The following is a 5781-nucleotide window of genomic DNA, read 5'->3' as shown; positions in this document are numbered from 1 at the left end:
AAATGGAATCAAACAATATGTGGTTTTCTGTGACTGGTTTCTTTCACTTAACATAATGTTTTCAAAGTTTATCCATGTTGCAGCATGAATCACTACTTCATTCTTTTTCACGGCTTAATAATATTCCATTAAATGGACATAGGACATTTTGTTTATCCATTCATACTGCTTCCACATTTTAGTTATTATGAATAATGCTGCTGTGAACATCCGTGTACAGACTTCTTTGTGGACATATGTTTTCAATTCTCTTGGGTATATACCTGGAGCAGAATTACTGGGTCACGTGGTAACACTGTATTTAACTTTCTGAGGGACTGCCAGACTGCCTTCCAAACTGGCTGCACCATTTTACATCCCTACCACCATGTATGAGGGTTGCAGTTTCTCCACATCCTCGCCAACGGTTCTTATTGTCTGTCTTTTTGATTATAGCCGTCCTGGTGGGTGTGAAGTGGTATCTCACTGTGGTTTGGGTTTGCATTTCCCTAATGACATTAACAACCTTCATGTGTTGTTGAAGCATATTTGACGATGGCTGCTTTAAAATGTTTGTCAGATATTTCTAACATCTGTGTCATCTCAGTGTGGCATCTGTTGTCTTTTTTCTTTTGGTTTGAGATCTTGGTTCTTGGTATGACAAAAGCTTTTTTATTGAAATCTGGACATTTCGGGTATTATGATATGAGAACCTCTTATTTAAACCTTCTGGCATTGCTCTGGCAGAAAAGGATGAGGGTAGGGACACTGCCTCATTACTGACCGGTGGAGCTGGAAGTCCAGGTTCCCCACATGGCCCCCAATGAACCATGGAAGGGTGTGTGGCCTTATTACCATTAAGGGTGGGAAAAGTCATGACACCCCACTAGACCTCCTCTGACACCACCACACTGGGGAGGGGGAGGGGGTCTTGTTACTACCAAGTGGGGGCAGAATCCCAGGCTCCTTACCCAGAGCCACCACCCTGGCAGGGATGTCAGGGCACCTCATTACTGGCTCACAAGGGAAAGTCTAGATTCCCCACCAAGTCTTTGCTGGCATGGGTGGGAATGGGGCCACAACTTTTTCTATGGTGCTTGACTAGAGCAGAGTGGTTACTGTCTAAAAGTTTTCTGTCTTGCGAACCTGCTTCTTCCGTGGCCCTTTGGTGAGAGAAACCAGGCATTGCGGGGGGGTGAGGGAGAGCTTTTAATCTCTGCCCATGACTGTTCTGGGTTGCTGGCTTCTTCTGCTCCAAGTCCGGGATAGATTAGGCAAGAAGAAAGCCCAGAAAACTCACCACAGTGTCATTCCTCAAGGTCCCTAGCTGGCCTGCCTCCTTCTCTCCACCTTTGAGACCCACTTCATGTTTGTTTTATGTATAAAGTACGAAGTTTGTAGTTGCGTTTGAGAAGAACAGGGGAAAGTATGCCTACAACATCTTCCCAGAGACAGAAGTTCAGCTTGTCTTTTTAAACAAAAAATTTTTTTTTAATTTTTAAATTACATCTTAAACATAGAAATAGTTTCAAAGTGAAAAATGTATGTCCTTATCCTTCTGAAACATAAGCCACTAAAATTAATTTAACCTTTCTGACAAGGTTCAACAATACAACCTCCACAGTTGTACGTTTATTTATTCCACAAGACTCGTTTCGCGTTTACTACGTGACGAGCACTCCTCCGTCACATTAAACGGGTCCTGTTGATCCGGCTTTGGAAGTTCCTGTGATAGCCTGCTCCTTTTTCTACTTCTCACTCTTGTCAGTGTGGCTGCCTCCAGAGAGTCCCCACACCTTTTAATCCACTACTTCTAACAGTGTACAGGCTGAGCAATCAGACAGTTCTTTCAGAGATATTTTTAAACCGTAGTAAACAGACTAAGAATAATAGACTCTCCACTTTAACAGCAAATTTGCCGACAGCTACTTGGGCTACTCCGACGTCCCTTTGGCTCAGTTTCCTCATCATATCCCAGTTAGCTGAAATTGGGCGACAAATGGTCTCCAATAACATGAAGTGCTGCTGTGTATGTAACATTCATTTCACCTTCCTCAAGGTCAGATCAAGCAAGCAGAAGCCTGCGGGAAAACAGGCGACACAGGCCAAGTACAGACCACCGGGGAAATGTTCTTCTGGTGCCTCTGACAAACCCACTACCCAGGAAGGACGCCTGAGTTCACAGGCAAGCTGGAAACTGAGGATGCCGCACTACTGGGATAATTAAGCACAAGGAACAAGTTAAACGCAGATACCTAATAAGCACTTTGAAATTTTTCTTACTTCATTACTGCTTGAGTGTAACCAAAACTGACACTTCTAACACAGCGGTCCTAGCACCTGTTGGTTTCAGGAAGTGTGCTGTGCTCAGGGAACACGTCCCAGAGGCATGTTTTTCCAAGATGCCGAGGCTAATAATTGGTTAAAGGCTGACATCAGGGCTCAGTCTCACACCTTCTCCCACACGCATATCACAAAATACAGAACACGACATTCCTGAACTCCATGGCATTCATAAGCAGCGCCTGACATCAGACTGTAGACCTCATGCCCATCTACGCTCCTGAGAGAGAATACTTGGTCCCAAGAGAGGCTGTACGTTCTAAACTCACCTCTGTGGCCTTGGAAAGTTATCTGAAGGAAAGTGTAAAGTATAAGGAAAATATCCTCTGCATTACTGAGTTTTGATGAACTCTAGAGAGGAAAAACCACAGTGCAAAAGAGACATAAATATTTAATGAATGCAGGGACTTCCCTGGTGGCTCAACGGTTAAGAATCCGCCTGCCAATGTAGGGGGCACGGGTTTGATCCCTAGTCTGGGAAGACCCCACGTGCTGCAGAGCAGCTAAGCCAGTGTGCCACAAATACTGAGCCCGTGTGCTGCAACTACTAAGCCTGTGCTCTAGGCCCATGAGCCATAACTACTGAGCCTGTGTGCTCTAGGGCCCAAGTGCTGCAACTACTGAAGCCCGCGCACCTAGAGCCTGTGCTCTACAAGAGAAGCCACCGCAATGAGAAGCCCATGCACCGCAATGAAGAGTAGCCCCCGCAACTAGTAGCCCCCGCAACTAGTAGCCGCAACTAGAGAAAGCCCGCGCATAGCAACAAAGACCCAAGGCAGCCTCCCAAAAATATATATATTCAATGAATTCCAAATATCATGACTGTTATTGATTTTTATTATTACAAGGAAAAGACGGCCTCTCTATGAAGGGACAGGATACCAGATACTACCCTCAAGTTACTGCCATCTGTAAACCAAAGTACTGAGTTGATTTTCGGCCTAGACAACTCGGTGTCTCTGAATCCAGAGTTCTTTGTGTGATGTGGTACAGTTTTTAGCACATGTGGAAAGGTAGTTGCAGAGTCCAGGTCTTGAAAGTTACCTGCATCTTCTCTGGGGTGGTGAGCAGAGAAGGTCACTTCCCCTCTGTCCCCACCAGCTCTAACCAGTCTCCCCATGACTGCCGCCCACACTCCGTCACCCACTGCCTCACTCTTCCTTTAATATTCTAGGTTATGGTGTCTGGCTTGTTGGTGTTGGTTTTCTTCTTTTTCTAGCCATACACAATCCCCTAGACTCTGGGTCTTTATTCTATATGTTTTCTACCCACCAGTCCCTCTCCTTTCGGTGCAATCCTCCTGACCTTTCAAATCTCCAGTTCTACTGGAGTCCACTGTCTTTGAAAAGGGAGACTTTGGTAGTTAAACTACAGGTCTTGGTGGGGAGACTCCAGGTCTTGTTGGAATGCTCCACACAAAGGCGGGAGCCCAGCCTTGAAGCAGGGGTGGGCCAGAAAGAAAACCAGAGGACCACTGGTGCTGCAGCCACACTGCACTGACATGGAAGACATCCAACCTGGGGAGAGAGAGAACCCCAAGGGGGGCTGGGAGCGGAGGTGGCAAAGGCTGGTGAGGACCGTGGCAGAGATGGTCTGGTTCTGGAATCAAGAAAACTCATCAATGCCCAGAGCACAGCAAGGCGTCCAGGCTCCCATGGCTTCCCCAGGCAGAAAGGGAGCATGCCACCCATGCCCGTGCGGGTCCTCTTAAGGCATCGGACTGGGCTGCAGTAGGCACTTGTCTGTCCGTGTCAGGCCAAGTGAGTGGTGGAAATGTGGTTGGGATGAGAGAGTGACAGAGTGCCAACTACAACCTGACCACAGATGCAGGCAGGCAGGAATGATGGGGACAATGGCGTCTGGAGGGAGGGAGGTAAGAAATGACTGGCTTGGAAATTAAGCCCACATTTCAGCAGTGAAAACCATCTCGTGCAGGAGCATCAATGTTCCCGGACACAGACACCTAGAAAACCATCATATATGTGGGTCACACTGAGCCCCTCAGTCATATCAGAGTCCTTTTACGGCGGCATCATTAGGCTATTTATAGTGAGCAATTAAAGATAGCCTAAGTGGGCCACCGCACTCCTATCTGGCTGGCTCTGGCTGGTGTGGGGTAATGCTAACAAGATAAAGGCTTTCTTTAAATGCCATGCTACACAAAAGCCTTCTCTAGATACTTAGAAGTCTGCCTCTCGTTTGTATTCGTATTTTATTTTTAAAGGCAATTTAATTATTCATGGGATGCAGTCTCCATAATGGGAGCTACACTGTGGGAAACGTCACAAAAACTGTCCATTGCCCGGCAGGAGGCGGGCACGTGGACGTAACATGGGGGTAGGAGACGGTGTCGGGGGGCATGGGGGGCACAGTCTTTGGACCCAAGCAGACCAGAGTCAGAATCGCACGGCTGCACAGAAACCATTACACGGGGAAAGTCAGCCTCTCAAACCTCAGCTTTCTTACCCGCAAAACCAGGATCTATCAACTGACTTTAGAGCCCTTTTGTATAGAAAGTGCCTGATGAATTCGGGTACCTGGCGATGCTCAGGAAATGGTAGCTGTTTTAGGGAGAGTCAACAGGGCACATGAGAAATGAAGTCAGGGCTATGAAGAGACTTCTGGATATACTCCACCACCGTCGAGGGACACTTCCAGAGACAACTCAGCCCCCTGTGTGGGTCCCTCGTGCTAGGACCCTACTCGGCTCACTCCTGCCTAAACCTGATCACTCCCTCCCTCTCCTCACACATCCGCTCCTCCAAACCATCACGCATACACGTCTGCGTCCGTGGCTCGAGGTCCTGGAAGGCCGCTCCCCAACCCAGGCCCCAAATATCTACCTGCTCAAAATCATACCTGTGCTTCCTGGCCCTACTCAAACGAGATGTGCTGTCTTCAAGGAGATGCCCAGTCTGATACCTCCCCACCCAGAATCTCTCGGCACTGGCCACCTGCCAGGGTGGCCACAGTGAGAACATCAATGCACGCATGAGCACCTCCCCCTCCTGATCCAGTCCAGGTACGTTCATTTAGAACACGCTGCCAAAGGCTTCGGATGCACGGGATAACGGGAGAGAAACTAACGGAAGGCAGCAATGTGATTTTGGTTTTCAGGATAGAAAGCTTGAGCAGTCTGTATCATCTGCAATGCTTTGAAATTAAGAAGCGCAGTGGTTAAGAATCTGCCTGCCAATGCAGGGGACAACACTAGATCCCTGGTCCGGGAAGATTTCACATGCCACGGAGCAACTAAGCCCGTGCGCTGCAGCTACTGAGCCCGTGTGCTGCAACTACTGAAGCCCGTGTGCCTAGAGCCCGTGCTCCTCAACAAGAGAAGCCACCACAATGAGAAGCCCGCGCACCGCAACGAAGAGTGGTCCCCGCTCACTGTAACTAGAGAAAGCCCGCACGCAGCAATGAAGACCCAACGTAGCAAAAAAAAAAAAAGAAATGACT

Source organism: Phocoena phocoena, chromosome 18 (assembly GCF_963924675.1).
Source record: "Phocoena phocoena chromosome 18, mPhoPho1.1, whole genome shotgun sequence".
Classification (NCBI taxonomy): Eukaryota; Metazoa; Chordata; class Mammalia; order Artiodactyla; family Phocoenidae; genus Phocoena; species Phocoena phocoena.
The sequence above is the reverse complement of the archived record's forward strand: the minus strand, read 5'-3'. Positions refer to the sequence as shown.